General features: G+C 57.8%; 1 protein-coding gene across 1 annotated transcript in view; it reads left to right on the forward strand.

The window, feature by feature from the left end:
* Positions 1 to 5,511: 5,511 nt before the first annotated feature.
* Positions 5,512 to 19,223, forward strand: part of FAM163B (family with sequence similarity 163 member B) — a 29,334-nt gene continuing 15,622 nt past the window's right edge. Inside the window, exon 1 of the mRNA XM_043916473.1 lies at positions 5,512 to 5,804. The gene's annotated coding sequence lies outside the window, so the exon portion shown is untranslated. The remainder of the gene's footprint in view (positions 5,805 to 19,223) is intronic.

Below are 19,223 nucleotides of genomic sequence, written 5' to 3' on the forward strand. Positions count from 1 at the left end.
GCTCTTCAGGCTACCCCAGGCCACCCAGATCAGGGGTTGGGGGCGCAGGAGGAAGCCCAGGGCAGGAGGCAGCCTCTGGCTGGCACAACCCACCCGTCACCCCTGCACTCAGAGACCCCGACACCGTGGTCAGCTCTGCTTCCCCACGTGGAACCCTGTTGTTCCCCTCGCCTCTGACATCCCCCCTCGTCTGTGCCCTCCTTTCAGATCTGCCACTGGGCAGTGGGGGGCGGGTGGCCATGATGGATCCTGACGAGCAGGCAGGCCAAGTCCCTGTTTTCCATCTCTGTGCCCCGGAGGTCAGCCGCTGAGGGTCTGGGTGGCGGAGCTCACGCAGCCCCTCGGAGAACATCCTGGCGGGGGAGGAACGTCTCCCTTGCTGTTAGGGAGAAAGACCTCCAACCGTGCACAAAGGTCAATGTCACGTCCTGACGTCTGTAAGCGTCAGTCATGGAGGGGCCGCCCGCTGCGTCTTCTATTAGCATGAGCAGCATTCGGCCTTCACGACAGCCTGCGCTGATAGAAGCCGACGGGAGACAGGAGACGGCCTTGTTTCTAGGTTCACGTTGTCCAAACGGGGAATCTCTGTTCTTCTGTCCTTTTTCAAAGCAGGGGAGGGGGGCCGCTCAGAAGCGTGGGGGCTCGGTGTGCACTTGGGGGCCGGCAGGGTCCCGGTCACCGCACAGCCCGGCAGGCACCCCCATCCCCAAGGCTCAGGCTCTCTCCTGTCGAGTGAGTCATGTGAAACAAGCGTTCTCACCTCTCAGGACTGTCCGGAGGGCTCAGTGGTAAGAAGACCCCGTACGTGGTAGCTGTTTGTAGCACAGTCCTGGGTCCAACTCCATCCAACGTGAGGAGCTTGGTCTTGTCGAAAACCTCACCCAGCTCTGAGCTCCCAGATACCAGGGGCTTTGGCTCTGTCTCTGCCCCACCCTCCCCGGGGCACGTGAATGGAGGGATGGATGGATGCACCGTTTGGGTTTGCTCCTGCTGCAGAAAGGTTTGATTGGGAAACAGGATCGCATCCCAAGAGCTCTTGTTAAAGCGTCTCAACAAGTAACAAATGTCTGAAACGGAGGAAACAGGATGCCTCCGGGGCCCCGCCTCGGCCCCCACCCTCGGGGAGGACTTGTCCTGAGATCCACTTAAGGAGCCCTGAGGGACCCTTCTCAGGGTACCTCACTCAGTGCCAAGGCTTCCTCGCTCAGCAGCCTTGGAGACTCCTAAAGAACGAACGATCAAGCTTGCTGTCACAACGTTTTAAAACATTGCGGTAATTAAGAACCACCAGTCATGTCTGTTCAAACAGACGAGGCTGTCTGTTCCAACCAGGGCAACTGGGATCACCCCACCCACCACGTGTGCGGAACGCTGGCACGCACACACACACCCGCCCACTCCCGACCCCCTGCACGCCTGGTCGCCTCGCCCTCTTGCCCTCACACACTTTGATGCCTCGTTTTTCTCCTGGTCACGTGCAAACGGCATCCAACCCAAAGTCCTTGATCTAGGATGTGAGTACACTCTGCTAGCCCACATCACAAAATAATCCCAGTGTCACGGCACTGCCTATCGCGGAAAAAACAAAAAATTTTTAATTATCTGTTCTCTGAATGGGCTTGACCTGAGACCTCATATAGTGACATCAGCAGACCTGCCGCCAGCCCATTCAATCCGGCAGAACCCGCAGGGAGAGCAGACCAGAGAACTAAACAATGGGATGAGCAAACAAAGGTTAATGCAGCAATTGCCTGAAGGTATGGACGGTTCCCATGAGCACTTCAGTCATCTGGCCCAGCGCCCGCAACCTTGGAAAACTCAACAGGGGGCCCTTCTAGGTGCCCAAGATCCACCATCAGCCAAAACAGAGGCTGAGGGAAGTGGGAGCCCCTCTGGGCGGCCATCGGCCGCCCCTTCTGAAATCTCATGGACTTCCAAGGCTGGAAACGTCCCTGGGGCCAGGTCAGCCAGCTCGTCCCTGTTGTAAGTGAAGGCCAACCGCTGCTCGGACACTTCTGGAGACGGCGAACTCACCCCCTCCTGAAGATATACAAAGAGTTGGAAAGGCTTTGGGCCATTAGTCTCACATCCTGGCAGAAACTTCACTTCTCGAGCACTCTGCTCCTCTACAGGACCAAATTCAGGCCAGAGATCGCAGCTGGGCAAATACCCTTGGCTCCCAATAACTTAATTCAGTTACCCAAACTTGCATGTGGCTGTGTGTGCGATGTGGCTGTGAGTAGAAGGCTGAGTCCCCACGGTGAAGTTGTGGTCCCTCCCCTGCAGGCTACCCGCACTCGCATCCAAGAAGCACGTGGCCATAAAGGTCCTGTCTTTACGTGTCACGCTCAACTTCCAAGAGCCCCGTTTGCTCTTAGTGGGAAATGAACCTCTGTGAATTGCCATGCGTGATCCAACGTGCTGGGATTTTTTTTCTACCAACTTGGCCATCTGCTGGATTTGAGTTCTATCCATGTAGCTCTGCATCGCGGAAAGATGCTGGAGCCGGGGACATAGTAGCTGCCGTAGACTGAAGTTGCCATGCAACCGAAAAGCAGATTGTAGTGGAGGGAACGCCAGCGGGGTGGCGCGGTGCTGTTCCTGCCGCCCCCGGGCCTGTTTTTGGCCAACCTGAGAGAACTGTGTGTAGCTCACATCCTTTTTTTTCATGCACGGGAGAAATTGCTATTTAAGGAAATCTGAAGGTGAATTGTTTCTATAAAGTCAGACCAGTGAATCCTCATTTCCCCCCATTTTTATTTTTGGAAATGAGGTTTTTGCTTAAAATGAAGCCACGCGTTGGTCACACAAAGAACCAGTTTGGTGGTGACCACAAGGCATGGTTATCCAAAGAAAATCCATTCAGTGCAGCCACCTCCTGGCCAGTCACGTGACCATGGGTAGTCTAATTCGCCCTCTGCTACCGTCTATAGACTGAGGATAAGGTGTCTGCCTTACATGTCCGGGGGTGATATTCAGGCTGGTTTTAATAAAATGCGCTTGGACTGCAGCGTCACAAGCACCAGGAGCCCATCTCTCTGCACAGCCTGGGAGGAAACCAGTGCTTCACCAGGTCAAGAGCTCCAGAGCCTGAATCAGCTTCAGAGATTTGCAGCTGCCCAGACCCACGGCTGTGAAACTCCGTCGAGTGAATGAAAAGCAGGCCTGGGGAGAAGAGGAAGGGCCTGCGAACTGGTTGGTAAGGAGGGTTTGGCAGTGACGCTCCTTTTAAAATTCCTGGCACACAGTTGCTAGGATCCAAGAAATCTTGAAAAAAAAGAAAAAGTTGCTCAGTTGTCAAAACGAGGATTTTGACTGAAAGTGTTGATTTAAAGGATTCCTATGCCGACTGCTAGGGCCCTGAATGGCTGGCAACTTTGCACCTGTCTCTCGGTCTCCTCTTTCTCTCTCTCTAACTCCTTATATGGAATTTCTATTCATATTTCCACCTCTTTTCCTAGTTTGGGGACAACGTGGAAAATCTGGAAGGAGACTATTAGGAGCCCAGGCTTGACAACTGGTCTGACCCAACTCCAGCCTGCTGCTTTTAAAAACCTCAATCTTCAGCTGCAAACTTAGGCACCAAGAGTCTGCATCTCGCTGGGCTGGTGAGAGGAGTAAACGCAGCAATGCAGGACAAGTGTTCAGCCTTTGTGTCTAGAACATATTCAGCACATAATGATGTTTATCATGAGATACGTGCCTGTTGGAGGCAGGCACGGCTCACAGTCAATTAATGAATTAAGCACAGCCACCGGCCCCTGGGAAATGAGGCAGGTGACATTTAATTACCCTGCTTGGAAGGGACAGAGATACTCACAGGGAAGGCTGCAGCTCTTCTCGTTAGTTAAGAGGAACGAGCTACTTGCCTGGTTTGCTACAAGGAAGCTCTCCAGAGTCAAAATTGCTTGAATAACTCTGGAAAACTGGACAGGGACCCTTGCCAGAGGAGGCAGCAGGGGCAGGCTGCAGTGGAGCCTGTCTGTTTGATTTGTAAGCACTCACCTCTTGGCCCTCTCGTGTGGCTCTGAGCAAGTTGCTTACCCTTCTGCCCTCAGCCCGTCTGTAAGGTGGGAATGGACTCCCTGGAGGTCGCTTTACCTCCTCTGTCTGTTTTCGGTATTCTCATCTCGAGAACGGGGTGAAGTTACATGTTCTTCCTACCAGGGTATATCTTCTTATAGAGAACATTAGGGTCAATAAGGGGCTTCCCTGGTAGCTCAGCTGTGAAGAGTCCACCTGCAATGCAGGAGAGACCCTGGCTTGATTCCTGGGTCAGGAAGATCCACTGGAGAAGGGAGAGGCTACCCACTCCAGTGTTCTGGAGAATTCCATGGACTGTGTAGTCCATGGGGTTGCAAAGAGCTGGACACAACTGAGCAATTTCCCCTCTCTCTCTCTGAGGGTCAATAAGGGCTCCCCAGGTGGTGCTAGTGGTAAAGAACCTGTCTGCCAATGCAAGAGACATAAGAGATGCGGGTTTGATCCCGGGGTCGGGAAGATCCCCTGCAGAAGGGAATGGCAACCCACTCCAGCGTTCCTGCCTGTAGAATCCCGTGGACAGAGGAGCCTGGTGGGCTACAGTCCATGGGCCACAGGGAGTTGGACACGACTGAAGCGACTTAGCACGCACGCAAAAGTCAATCAAGCAAGCATGCAAACAGTGCTTTCGGAGAGCCTGACATGGTTTTCAGTGCTTACACATTCTAACTCAAAGCCTTTTAACTTCCAGAACTTTCTCAGTTCAGGGTCTCTGAGGCCGCAGCCTGGAGTGTCCGTGGGGACAGAGGTCACAGAACACTCCGCTCGGGTCAAGGACCTTCCATCAGAACGTTTCCTCTGGTACCCAGCCCAAAGCTGCCTCACTTTAGCTTCTGACCGTTGGTCCTGAGGAAGAAGTCCACTCCCTTCCCCTAGGGATGCTCTAAGAGGTCCAAAGACAGGTATCCAGCCCCCAACACCGGCCAGCCCAGCTCAGGATCAGCACTGCCCCCTTCTCTCACTTGCTCTGTGCCTGCTAACCAAGAAAATGGGGGGAGGAGGAGGAATCGTGATCAAGGCAAGCATTTACTACGCACTCATTGTGCGCCAGGCACCTGGACGTGGTTGAATTTCATCCTCAGACCGACGTTCCAGGCACTGCTCCTAGTCCCATTCTGAAGATGGGAGCCAGAGGGCACCCCAGTAAGGGACTTGCCCCAAGGTTGCACTCTTGGTAAACAAGCAGCTTCGGTCCGGGTCCCAATCTCAGCGCGGTGGAAACGGGGACCGCACGGAAAGCAGGCGAAGAGCCAGGGAGACCCACAACGCGCGGGGCGAGGGTGGGGTCGCTCCCAGGCCGGCGGGAGGTCGCGAACCCCGGCCCGGAGCGCACCCGCCGTCAGCACCAGGGACAGCTCCCAGGCCTCTCCCCGCAGCCCCCGACGACGCCGCGCGCGGGGTCGGCGGCGCGCTTCTCGCCCGGCTCGGGCGCGCGCCCTCCCCGCCTGCGCGCGCGCCCCGCGCCCGGGACGCGGCTGGAGCAGCGCGCGTGCCGCTCGCCGGGAGCCAGCCTGGCGTCCGGAGCCGCGGCGCAGCCGGCGCTGGCTAGGGGCTGCCGCCTGGGCACGCAGCCGCCTGCCGCGGTCCTCCGGGGCCTCTCCCGCGCCCGCCTCGCCCGCCGGGCCCCAGCAGGCGCCGCAGCCGTGGCCTGGGCATGAGCGGCCGCTACTAGCTGCGCCTGGCCTGGGACGGACGCCGGACCGCCCCGTCACGTGCGCCCAAGTCCTCGGCCAGCCGGGGCCGCGCCGTTCCCATGGTTCAAGGTAAGGGCCGAGCGGGCGCGCGGGTCACGGGGCGCGTGGGCAGAGGAAGCAGGCGGGGAAGCCCAGGCGCAGTGCCTACTTGGTCTGAAGCGCCCACCACAGCCTGCCCCGGGCTGCCTTGCGCCAGGCTCCCGTCCCGGGCCGCTGCGGGGCCGCTGACACCCGTCCCATCCCTGGATGCCCTCAAAGTACGCGCCTGTCGAGGAGGCTGTGGACAGAACCGGAGGTGGGCAGCGAGGGCCTGAGGAAGAGACGGGGGCACCCACTGTGCCAAGGGATGCCTAGTCTCCCTCCCAGCCGGGGGATGAGGGATGCTGGAAAGGGAAAGTTTCCCAGCGGAGCCTGGCCCCATTGTCTCTGCCTCCAGGGGCTGAGCCCTTTCTTTACCAAGATCCGCCTCCCGCGAGACACCCTGCTGGGGCCAGACCTGCGGTGTCACCCATTCAAGGCACTCAACACCCAGGAGAAGAGGGGTATTAGCCCTCCTTGACAGATGAGGAAACCGAGGCCCAGGGAAGTTTAGCCACTTGCCCAAGGTCACACAGCCAGTAAGGGGTAGAGCTGGCCTCAGACACACCAGCCTGCTACCCGCCTCACACCTACCTTTGTCTGTCCGAAATCTCAGCTGAAGTGGGGGAGGGGAGCACCAGTCTGGTGTTTGGGTTTTTCCAGTCGGGGATGGAAAGACTCTGCAAACACTAAAAATCCAGAGGAGGTTTCCTGTCCACCCTCCGAGCTCTGCCATTTCAACTCACTCCACGTCCCAGACTCCCAAGGCCAAGGGCCACATGGGCATGAGGGATCCTGCCAGTGGGCAGCCCCCTGCAGCTCTGAGACTAGGATCTTGAGGGTCAAGTTCAAGGACCCATCTGGAAAATCAGGGAGCATCCTGGAGGCCATCGCCCCACCAAGCCCCCTCGCATGCCCCCAAGAAGCTGGCATAGGAGACTAGGAAGGACCCCTGCCGGCCTTCCACCAGCGATGCTCTCCACCCAGGCCAGGCCAGGCTTTTGGGGGGCCTTCTAGGAACAATGAGAACTTCCAACCCCCCAAAGTTTGGGCTTGCCAGGAGAACACACGTGCCCATCTTCCCACCCTCCTCCTCCTCCTTGGGGGGCATTGGGTCTTGGTGACCGGGGCTCTTCTTGTCTAAGCAGGTGGGTGTGAGTACCTCCTGTGCTGGGAGCTTGTTTAACCCCATGCGTGCTGACCACTAGCTTTCTAAAGAGCTTGTGTGCTAGGGGCTTCTGAAAAATCCGTCTTGCTCCTGAAGCCAGGGCTCAGGCAGTGTGGGATTTTCTTCATTCATTCCTTTATGTGGTAACGGCTGGCTAGACACCTGGAGAACAAGATGAAAAAGACAGAGTAATTCTCATGCCCTGGATCCTGCTGAGTTCCTGTCTCCCCACGGACTGCATTTCCAAAGGGGCTGAATCCCAGGGATTCACTAGGAAAGCTTGGAAATGGTCTCCTGAAGGGTTTGGGGTCTGAAAAGAACCTTCAGGCTCTCCCAGCCTCAGAGCTCCCAGGATGCACAGGAGTAGGGGTGGGGAGCCCTGCTGGCCTTTCTGGAGCGAGCGGATGCTCTGCTCCAGGCTCTTGCCCACAGAAGGGCTGCCGCTTCTCCATCTTTGTCACTCTAGCCTGGGCAGGGGAGAGCTCCCCAGAGCTCCCGTCCAGCCTCCAAGGCGTTGAGCCCCCAGACACCACGACACGTCAACACGGCCGTCAGACATGAATGAGGGTGCTGGGCGGGGAAAGGCGGCCACGGCCAGAAGGAGCCGGGACTTCTCTGTGGGCAGTTGGTTCACCTTTCTGGGTGACCTTGGACAAGTTGCTCTCTCTCCAGACCTTGCCTTCCCATCTGTGAAATGATGGGGTGAATCACGTCACGTCCCCCATGGGCCATTGTAAGTCCATTCATCGCAGCCCCAAATGGAGCAGGTAAGGCTGGGAGGAATTCCAGTCTTAGAGGAGTTCAGAGGGGTTTTGAAATCTCAGGGCTGGCCTGGGGCTAATCCCACCAATGCCGCTTCCCTCTCCAGTGAGGACCCCACTTGAGTGTGGGGTCTTGCGTGTCTGGGGGCTGGTTCAAAGTCACCGACTCCCAGCACCGATTCCGGACGAGCCAGGTAGAGCGACCGGCCGGAAGGCTGCGGAGCCTCATTCCCGCAGACAAGCCTCTGGGCTCCGGCCGCGTGGGCCGGCTCTGTGGAGGGATGGCAGTGGGAGCCCAGAGGAGCGATTACAGCACTCGGGGGGGCGAGGGGCCAGACGGCGCCGCGGGAGAGGTTCATTACATCTCAGTGAATCACTTCGGACTCAAGGCAGGGGGCAAGGCAGAGTGGCAGCCGGCCCTTGTGCGGTCCTCCACGGCAGCCCCCAGCCTGCCACTGTCTCCAGAGGAGCAGGTCCATGTCTATGCATCAGTGAAAAGGCAATTCCCATGGCAGAGAGAGTGGATTCCAGGCTGCCCTGGGCAAGTCACTCAGCCTCCTCATGTGCAAAAAGGGGGGTGTTCCTGCCTCCACCTCCGGCACATGGAGGGTAACTGAGAGTCCTGGCCGCGTCACTGGTGCCCGGAGCCTAGTCCAGGGTCAGCCCTGCCGAGGCCACGTGGCTGGGCTTCTCTGCCTGGCTCTGCTGCCCTCCTTGGCCCTGCCTTTCTTGGCGGTGGGTCAGTCCCTTTGGATTTGGTCCAGAGGGGATTTGACAAGCCCAGCATCTTCAGTCTGCCAGCTTCTCTCCTTCCACTGTGCAGCAGAGAGGCTCCTGGGTGCCCAGCTTGCGCCTATTTGTCTTTGCAAAGCTCTTTGTTCCTTTTGGAATCAGGTCCCCTCCCTGCAGAGGCTCACGGTGGTGAACCTCCCCACCCGCTTCCTGGGGGCATCCAAGGGTGGAGGGGGAGATGGAGGAACTGCAGGAGGAAACCCGGGTGGACGGGCCAGCTTGTCCTGGGCAGAGGGTAAGCAAGAACCCTGAACTCAGACCGAGGCATGGGTTCCAAGCCCAGCACTGCTGCTTGCCGGTTGTGAAGTGGGGACTGTGGCCCCTAATTCCCTGGGAGCCTTGGAGGGTTAAATAAGCAGTCCTGGTGAGAGCCCTGGGATTGGAAGTGGGGAGCAGGTGGGGATCAGATCAGGCAAGGCTTGTGAGCCCAGCTCTGTGGGTGGGCTTTCTCCCAGGTGTCCAGGAACCACAGGTGGGAAGAGCCTTGGAAGGACTTCAGGCAGGTCTGGCTCTCAGGGGTGCAGTGTGGAGGGGACCCGGGAGAGGGTGAGGCTGGAGGCAGGGAGGCTTGGGAGGAGACTGCGGCATTCAGCCAGAAGGAAAGCAGTGGAAGCCTGGGCCAGGAGAGGGAGAAGCAGGCAGGTGCCAGGCTCAGCTTTCCCAGCTGGCAGAGGTGAGAGAGGGCTGGACCGGCCCGGAGGCCCGAGTGGGGCTGATCAGGGGCCTGGGCAGAGGCCCCAGCCCAAGCCAGGCTCTTGGAGCTGCGGCCCAGCCTGCCACCTGCCCCAGCCACTGAGGACAGGCGAGCAGTGCGGCCCAGTAGGCATAAGCGCAGCCTTCGGGGCCGACTGGAGCTGTTTGTGTCTATGCTCTGTGTCCTCAGTGAAGCTGCTTGGCCTCTCTGGACCCCAGGTTCTTCATTCACAAAGCGGCAATGATGACGTCGAGTTCACACACCGCTGCGCACTGGCAGGAACCTCACTCCCCAGCCAGGTCTACCCTGGGGCGGCTCCCGCTGGGGGTCACGTCTGGGCTTGGCCACAGGCTGGCCTCACGGCTGAGAAGCGGGCAGACCCCATACTGGGACCACACGGTTCCCTGACGGTCACCTGCGTCTTGATCCTACCCGACCAGGTGCAGGGTCTCTGCAGGCAGCAGTAATGGCAGAGGTCGCCCCTGGGGGCACTCGCAGGCCGGTTCTGTCTGGCAGCTGGCCCTGTGTGCGGGCCTGGGTCCCTGGAAAACCGAATTCTCTCTGTGACTGTTATTACCACTGTTTGCCGTATTTAGTCGCCCATACCGTCCACAAGCCCGTGCTTCCTGGGTGGCTCAGAGGTGCAGAGTCCGCCTGCCAAGCAGGAGATGCAGGAGACCCAGGTTTGGTCCCTGGGTTGGGAAGATATGTTCTCTAGGAGGACCTAATGCCTAAGCAACAACAACAACCGTCCAAGCATCAGCCCGGAGCAGTGGTCCTCCGCAGGCCAGCAGCTTCAGCATCCCTGGGGGCTGGTTGGTGGTTGGGAAATCAGGTTCTCAGGCTCCCTCCAGACCTGCTGTAGAACTCTGGTGCTCAGCGAAGTTTGAGACACACTGTCGTGGAAAACATACTCTAATCCAGAACAGGAAAAGGGCTGTGCCTGCAGAAGGCTCTTGTAGGTGAAGGTCTACCTTATGCTCCTCACGTTATTAATTAACATATATTCATTGTAGTCCACATTGAAGAGTTTTTTAAATAGAATAAATGCACGCCTGCTGTTAAAAAGAAAAAAATCAAGCCATCCAGCTTTGTCACAAAGTAAAGGCGCCGTTCCAGCTGCAGCCCCCAGCCCTGAGCGTAGCCGTCAGCGTTGCTGCAGCTACGCTGGGCATCACCGGGGCTGTTCTGCCTCCCTTGTCCTTTTATCGGCTGGTCTGGAGCATCTTCCCACGCCAGCACCCCCTCCTCTCGTCGAGTTACCGGATGCCTCTTAGCAGGTTTTTGTCTGTGATGTGTAGTTTGTACAGATGTGTTCAGTAATCCCCACAGGGAATGGCTTGGGGCACGAGAGGGAGGCAGGGCCCCGGGGGAGGGACATGCATGAATTGAATGAGCTGACAGGACAAGGGCAGTTCTCTGTGGATCGCAGCCTGGGTGTGAGCTGTCCCGGGCTCAGAGAAAGGTACCCTGTGGGCTGGGGCAGTCAGGGAAGGCTTCCTGGAGGTGGTGTTCCAGCTAAGCCCTGAGAGATGAACATGGAGTGGAGAGGAGCAGGCATGCTGGAGAGATGGCAGGTTTCTGCCGTCCCTGGGATGTGGGGGCACCGTCGGTTGGTAACGGGGGACCCACTGAAGATGCTCTGGGTTTCTCCACCTCTCTGCTCCCCGTGAGAACCACCTGGACTCCTTCCTGGGGGTCTCTCTGGCTTGAAGCACTCGAGAATGTGCTGTGATTGAAGTTGGTTTCCCCACTCACGGCCCCCTCTCTCATCCTCTGGCCTCTCTGCTGGGCTTGAAGAGGCACACGCGTGCACACACACACACGCACGCACGCACGCACACCCTGCCCCCTGTGCTGAGGGATTCGGCTGCAGTAAATGAAGGACCCACTGCAGAGCCCCCGCCCCCGGCCCAGCTGTGGCAGCCGCTTTTGCAGTTGCTGCCGACGCACCCCAAGTGTTAGCGCCTGTTGTTTTGCCGAGTGTGGGAGGAGGCAGGAAAGCCTGGGGCTGCAGCAGGGACCTTGGGGGTGTGTTTGACCCAGCGGAGGAGGGGGGCGGCCCGGGAAGCATCGTTAGTTTATCCGGAACACTGTCCCGGGCTTCACCTTACAGGTGGAAAGATCACATTTACATCCTGTTTTCCAAATTCTTCCACTTGGCTTTGGCAAATGTGCCAACACTCCGTCCATTCAGGGACTCTCTTCAGACAAAATTAGAACGCTTACTTTTCAGTTCAAAGGCGAGCCTTGGAGCCTTTCTCCGCAGGGGGCCCTCCCCCCACGCAGCCACTGCTCTGGGAGCCCAGCAGAGCCGCCGGCTTAGAGAAGCACCTGCGTGTACAGTCAGAAACTGCATGTCTTTTCCTGCCGGGGTCTCCCCTCGAAACACTACAAAACCAACCCTGGCTTTGAGAAGGCCGATCCCAAGATGCAGTGACCCCATCCTGGTTTGGAGGAGGACAGTGAAAAGAGTCCGTTTCACCACAAAAACGGCAACCACGCCTTTGTCACTTTGAGCGTCTGGTGTTTACCTGTGTTGAGGGTTTGTTTGGTTAAAGCACTCATTATGCAGAAGGCTCCTGGCTCAGTGCAAACCCGTTTACAAAATGAAAAACATAGTCAACTTTAATTGTACCTTCGTGGAACTTCCCACATGGGAGAGTTCCCCCTAATTACTAAACAGATTTCTCTTCCCCCAAAATATTTTGTTTTATGACACTGTGTCTTGAATAATCACTTTCACGGTGGCTTTGGCTTCCCTGGTGTTTCAGACGGTAAAGAATCTGCCTGCAAGGCAGGAGACCCTGGTTTGATCCCTGGGTCGGGAAGATCCCCTGGAGAAGGGAATGGCTACCCACTCCAGTACTCTTGCCTCGAGAATCCCATGGACAGAGGAGCCTGGCTGGCTACATAGTCCATGGGGACTGAGCGGATGCGACTGAGCGACTATCGCTTTGTCACCGCTGGGCTGTGTCTGAGTTTTTGCTGTCTGCCCTCCGCGTCGGTGCCTTTAGACGTCAGGATGAGGGAAGGTGAGGGCAAGGAGGAGGGCGTGGGATGGGGGTGGATGGGGGCCGGCAGGGCTGCAGATGCAGTGGGAAGCTCAGAACAGGCACAGGTCTTAGGACCCGGCACGCGCTCCTCCAGCTGCTGACCTTAGGTGTATGACTGAACTTCTCTGTGCCCAGGTTCCTGGTCCACACAGACAGGGGCGGCCGTCCGCCTCTCACAGTGAGGATTCGTCATCACCCACCTAAGACCCCGCACACCCAGAGACGCATGACAGATGCAGCCTGCTGCTGGATTCTGGGGCCTCTGGCCTGGTGGGTGGGGGCCGTGGAATGGCTGTCGTGCTGGAATTCAGGTTTTCGTGCGTGTGATTGGCACTCATGTGTGTGTTCAGGCGTCTCCGACGCTTTGTGACCCCGGGACTGCAGCCCACCAGGCTCCCCTGTCGATGGAATTCTCCAGGCAAGAATACTGGAGTGTGTTGCCGTTTCCTTCTCCAGGGGATCTTTCTGACCCAGGGATTGAAATCACGGATCCTGCGTCTCCTGCATTGGCAGGCAGTTTCTTTACCACTTCACCACCTTGAAAGCTGTCCTCACTGAGGCCAGCTCCCAGATGCCTGGTGTGATCCAGGGGCCCTGCAGGGGACAGACCCTGCTAGCTCCCACCCCCAACCTCAACACTGACCTCCCCTGCCGCACTTACTTCCATTCTGGAACATTCAAGACCCTCGTCCCTGGGGGTCCTCCTGCCTCCTCGCCTCCCTGCCTGAAAGATCCATGATGGCTGGCACAGGTCTGCCCGTCAGGGAAGTGACCCTGACCTCACGCCACCTCCCAAGGAGGTCAGGTCCAGGACACGCTCTTGGCCGGTCAGCACCCGGCTCTGTGGCTTGTCCCCCGGCCTCCTTCCATCTGCAGCCCAGGAGCCCGTCCAGGATGGCAGCTGTCGGTCTGGCTCATCAGAGAGCCCAGACCTGGCACCTGAGGAGGAGCACTTACAGATTTTTGTCGGACGGCTGGATATTTCTGTGCCATTCTCCAGGTCAACCTCATCTGCTGGGGACAATGAGGGAGCAGTGGCCTTTGCCGACTTTCCCTGGACTGAGGACCACCCGCCCCCAACATCTCAAGTCAGAAGCAACATCTGTTTTCCCATCTGGGTCTCCCTTCCAAACAATCCAAACCTGTTCGGAGAAGGAAGGGTTCAGAACTTCCCAGAGACAGAAAGTCAGCCAAGCTGGCAGGAGGTCGGCCAGCACCCAGGGGTCCGGCCATCAGCAGAGTCTGTTCCATGCAGTGCCCACTGCCCTCCAGCGGCGGAAGCGTCATCATCAGACGAGGTGTTGGTTGACGGCCCCGAATTCGCGGCCTCACTAGGTGGGGCCTCGGCTCCTGGCCAGGCCTTGGGGGTTAATGCCACTCTTCACTGACAGCGACTCCCGATTTTGAAAAAAAAAAATCCTTTAATCTGCAAGACGGGCCCTTTCAACAACACGCCTACACTCACTTAAAAATGGCTGAGCCCAATTTTTTTTTAAAGGAAAATGGATGTAAACAGATTGCTTCGAACAGGGTCTTCGCTGGCTCCTGGGCCAGGGAAGACTGCCCAGGGCAGCTGAGCGGCCCCCAGAAGCGGATGAGGGGTTGCTGAGTCGGCCACGGTGGCCGAGGGTGGGAGGAGGGCTTGCGGCAAGTTTGCAGCCGGGGTGCCGGCAGGCCCGGTGGGCAGTCGAGCTCCATAAACCATCAGACGAATGAAGAGGCGAGGGAGTGGGCAAGGGGTGAGGGTGGAGCCAGGGGCTGACTGCTGCCCTTTGAGGCCTCTGTCCTGGGATGGGGGTGCACAGGCCCGGGGTGGGGGGGCCTTCTTCAGGGGCCCCCCTGGCTTGTACTTGGAGAGAACCAGCCGTGACTCCAGGGAGGAGCAGAAAGCTTAGCAATTGGCTGAGTGTCAGAGGTGGTACTGCCCTCCTCTGCCCCCTGGGGAGAATTGGAGATCCGACCCCTTGGGTTGACCACCTTGGATGAATTGTGATTTCAAGAGGAGAAAAGTTCCCTTACTGTTCACGGAGCAGGTGATTAAGCCAGGTAATATCCAAAGGCCCTTCTGAACCTAGGAGGAGGAGACTGGGGGGATTCTGCTTCTAGGCATCTGTGGCTCAGACGTTCTGATTTTCTAAGACAGCAGGACTTGGGTGCTTGGGTCCTGGGAGTCCCTGAGTCCACCACCTCAGAGCAGCCTCTTCCCACCTGCTCCATGGGTCCCCTGGCCACCCACCCACCCTTCACCCTCTGCCCCCCACCTTCCTCCTTCCCCACACCCACCGCAGACCCTCCCTGAAGCCACAAGGCAGACGCTGAGCCTGACTTAAATGAGCTGCGCTGGTCAGAGGCAAGGGCCGGGGCCCAGGGGTGTTTCCGTGGCAGGGGCCAGGTCCCCCGAACTTAGAGGGTGCGTCCAGAGTGGTGGTGACAGCCCCGCCCCCAGTGCTGGGCGGTCCAGCCTGTGTCTGGAAAAGCCCGGTGGCTTGACTTACCTTTGCCTCATCTGACTTACCTTTGCCTCTGCTCATCTGCTCTTTAATCACCATTAGCACCACACACACACACAGATGTGCACACATATGTACGCAGAAGCACGGGAAACACACGCACACATAAACACATACAGACACACGTGTGCACACACACATACGAACAGATACACGTGTGCCCCCCCCACAGACACACACACGCAGCTCCGGGGCAGGTGGCCCGGCCTGGCTTCAGCAGAGGGGGCTGGCCTGGCCCCTCCATCTGCTCTGGGTGGTCTCCAGCGGGGGTGGGAGTTTCAGGGCCACCCCGGGCGTGCCGGGCGTGAGTTCACAAGTGTCCCAGCCGCCCAGGCCTTCGTTTCACTGAGTGTGGTTTCCTGGGTGGCCCTGGTCCCAGGTGTCAGTGCCCGCCTGCGGGGAGGATGGCATGCTGCCGTCCGAGCCCGCAGGGCTGCTGGTGCGGGGGGATTCCCTGCCTGAAAAGTCAGCTTACCCTGGAGAGAGCGGTGACGTCACGGGCGCTGTTCTACTGAGCCACCGGAGTCCGTGCCAGCCAGGGCGGGGGGCCGGGGGAGGGACGGGACATCCTGGCTTGCTTTCTGCCCCCCTCCCCGCCTCCAGCCCAGCAGCCAGGCGCCTGGCTCCTGGGCCAAAATTAACTGTGCGAGTGAGTGCCCTGCTCTCCTGGGTTAAGGGGAGCCCCACCTCCTCACCCCAGTGCGTGCCGCTTGCAACGGTAGCCATGGAAACTGCCTGTAACCTTGTGAACAGCTAAAATGTATGTAGTTTTTGGTTGGTTGTTTTTAAAAACATTATGCAGATTTCCTTTGCGCTTTCACACTCCTGTGGGGATGAGTGAGGGGAATACAGGGCACGAGGTCATCTTGCCAGCGTGCCTCCACCCCCCACCCCTGTGCTCACGTGGCAGGGCCCGGATCCCAGAAGCCGGGGTCCCCAGTGGGGTGAGCCCCTGAAGGGCCACTGCCCCTTCCACCTGGGCCTCCCCCAAGACAAGCCCTCACCACCCAGCCTCCCCCAAAGCAGGGAACTTCCCACACGGCTCCCCCGCCCACTGCTCAGGGAGGGTCCCTGGGAACCCAAACCCAGTGAGAACATAAGGCTCCTCCAGCAATAGGTCCAGACAGATGTGTACCCTGGCAAGGAGCTGAGCTGTGGGCCCTGCCCTCCAGGGCTTTCTCGTCGAGAAGAGGAGACCATGCTCGTATTGTCCTTTATTTCACCTTAATGTCAGAAAGCTGTTCTGCTGGGCAGAACATTCTAGGTTGGGGTGCCTTCTTTGGAGATGCTGCCCACTGTCTCCTGGCTTTCATCATCTCCGGAGCAAAGTCAGCCGTCCTTACCTGTATCCCTGTAAGCGGCCTGTGCCTTTTTCTCTAAAGGCACCTTTGTCTTCATCCTGGTTTTAAGGAATGTGGTTTGTTCCTTGGTGTTGTTCTCTTCGTGTTTCTTGTGTTTGTGTTTCTGAGTGTTTGGGTCTGTAGGTCCACAGTTTTACACCCACTTTGGAAATTTTTCATCCAGGACTACTTCTGATCATTTTGCTGCATCCTCCTTCCTTTAGGATTTCCAGTTACACGTATATGAGGTCACTTGAAGTTTCCCCTGTCTCTCTGAGGCTCTGTTTACTTATTTACATTTTGTCTTTTCTCTCTCTGTATTCATTCTGGATAGTTTCTATCGCTGTCTCTAAGCTCACCTGTCTTTGCTTCTGCACTATGTAAATTAGTGTTAACCCCATCCAGTATATTTTTCATCTTAGACATTGTACCTTTTTTTATCTCTAGAAATTTGATTTTGTTCTTTTTAACATCTTCTCTGTTTCTACTTAATGTGTCCAATTTTTTCTCTAGTGTTTCAACATGTGGGCGACAGTTACAATAACTATCTTAATGTTCTTGTCTCCTAATTCTATCATCTGTGCCATTTCTGGGTTAGCTGATTTTTCTCTTCATTGTGGATTGTATTTGTTTTTGCCTTTGCATGCCAAGTAGTTTTTTACTGGATGCTAACCTTGTGAATTTTACCTTGTTGGGTGCTGGACCCCGTACGTGTTTGTGAACTTTGTTCTGGGTTTTGGTAGTTGCTTGAAGATAGCTGGTTTCGGCCCTTGCTGTTACGCTCTGGGAGGCAAGAAGGAAGCACATTTAGTCAAAGCCCTCTGAGTTTCCTACCCAAGGCTCCAGGAACTATGAAGGTTTCCTCTCTGATAGGAGCAGGAACTATTCCTGGACCTGTGTGAGCTTCCAATATTGTTCCCTAGAATCCTTTCAAATGGTTCTTTCTCCTAAAATAAAGTTTCTCTCTCTGACCCCAGGGAGTGCCACCCACGTAGCCGTACTGATCGGCGTGCAGCTGGCTTTTCACGGGGACCCTCTGCAGGGATTCCTACTTCTCTCTATGTAGCTCCTCCTGCTGGGACCCTGCCGTGTGCAGAAGCATCCCTCAGCTTCCGGGACTCAGCTCTCTCTCCCCAGCTCAGGGGGACCACCAGGCCCCACCTGGATTCCCCTGCCCTGCAGCCCGGAGACTCACCAGGTGGGGAGCCTGTTCAGTCTGGACTCCTCATTCCTTGCCCATCTCCTAAGGATGGTCCTTCATCAGCTGACAGTGCCTTGGGAACCGTTGTTTCATAGATTTTGTCCTGGATGCTTAGTTGTTTCAGGCCGTAGGGTAAACCTCCGCCCAGTTCCTCCATCTTGGCCAGGACCCTGATTAACCAGGGCTGCTCCTCAGGGCGTAGGTTAGTGCTCCCACTTATGAGAGGAGCCCCAGCATCACCCCCACTTTGTCAGTGAGCACAGAGACACAGAGGCGTTGAGTGACTTACCCGGGGTGGTGCCGAGCCTGGAGGCGAGCCCTGGGCCACCCCGTGCCACCTCTCAGAGGCAGTGGTTCCCCATCACACAGCCACCCAGGCCCGAAGCCTCGGGGTCCCCAGGACTCCTCCCCATCCTGCCTCCCAGTCACCGCCTTCTGTCTCCACCGCCCTTGTTACCTGAAGCCGATGCTAGCCTCCAGATGGCCCCTCCTACCCTGCCTCCATGCCCAGCCACCCGCCCCATGGCCACAGGGGGATTTTTAAAAAGCAGAACTGACCCAGTGACCGTCCTTGTCAACGCCCTCCTGTGCCTGCCCGCTGGGTTCACTCATTCACTCATCACTCAACTGAGCTAACACAAGCCACTGTTCCGGGCACCAGGACACAGCAAGAAGCAGAGCAGACAGAGCCCTGTCCTCGGTGACTTGGATTCCCGGGAGAAGAGACAGACAGTAAATGAATATAAAATGTGTGAAGGGGCAAGGGCTGGAAGGATGAGACTCTCGGGGTACGGGGCGGCCGTGGTAGGGAGGGAGGTTATTTTGGACAGACGGCCGCAGGTCTCTCAGGAGGAGACATCTGAGCAGAGACCTGCGTGGAATGAGGGCAGGAGCCCACAGCCCGTGAGAGCAGTGCATCGCAGGCAGAGAGGCAGCGTGCAAAGGCCCCGCGGCCGCCGTGGGCCTAGTGCAAGGCAGAGCAGGGCCCGGGGAGCAGGCGGGCTGGGGAGAGAGGCAGGGGACACGGCCCGGAGGGGCTGGTGAGGCGGGAGGGCCCCAGGGATGCAGCAAAACAGTACTCAAAACACAAAGGGGAGGCGGTCAGCAGGGCTCTGTCAAGGCTTTCCACATCTCCGGGCCAGGCTCTGGGCTGCCCGGAAGTCCCGCTCCCTGAGGAAAGGAAGAGGCTGGCACCCCGGCCCTGTTCCCTGCTGTGACCTCCACACGGCACAGGCTGGCTCACTGCCCACACCCCACAGATGCTCGCGGAGACTGGCGTGAACATCTTGTTCCAAAGAGGAGGACACGATGCCCGTGGTCGCCCTGGCACCAGGGCGAGGAGCCTGGATTCACCCCCAGGTCTGTCTGACTCCCAGACAGACCAGGGCTGCCGGCTCCCCCAAAGTCTGTGCTGACCATGACCTCTGCTCTGAGCCGTCTGGCCCTCACCCCCACGCGCCTCTGTTCCCCAGAGCATGCGGCAGCCCCTCCAGGCCTCTGTTCCCCGGAGCACGCGGCAGCCTCTCCAGGCCTCTGTTCCCCGGAGCACGTGGCAGCCTCTCCAGGCCTCTGTTCCCCGGAGCACGCGGCAGCCCCTCCAGTCCTGGAGTCAGGGTGCAGTGACTGGCTGTTCATGCTGGACGGGGTGCTTGTTCAATCACTGTGCGATGCCAGAGGTGGCCGGCATTTCTGTAAAAGTCTCCTGTCCCCCCAGCCTGACCCCGAGTTCTGCCTTTCACTGACCCTGGGCGAGTGCCAGTCTCTCCTTGAGCCTCAGTTTCCTCATCTGTAAAATGGGGTCAACTTTTCTGACTCCAGGGACAACGTGTGTGTGTGTGCTCAGTCGCTTGGGTCGTGTCCAACTCTTTGTGACCCCAGGGACTCTACC

The sequence above is a fragment of the Cervus elaphus genome, chromosome 11 (assembly GCF_910594005.1).
Source record: "Cervus elaphus chromosome 11, mCerEla1.1, whole genome shotgun sequence".
Classification (NCBI taxonomy): Eukaryota; Metazoa; Chordata; class Mammalia; order Artiodactyla; family Cervidae; genus Cervus; species Cervus elaphus.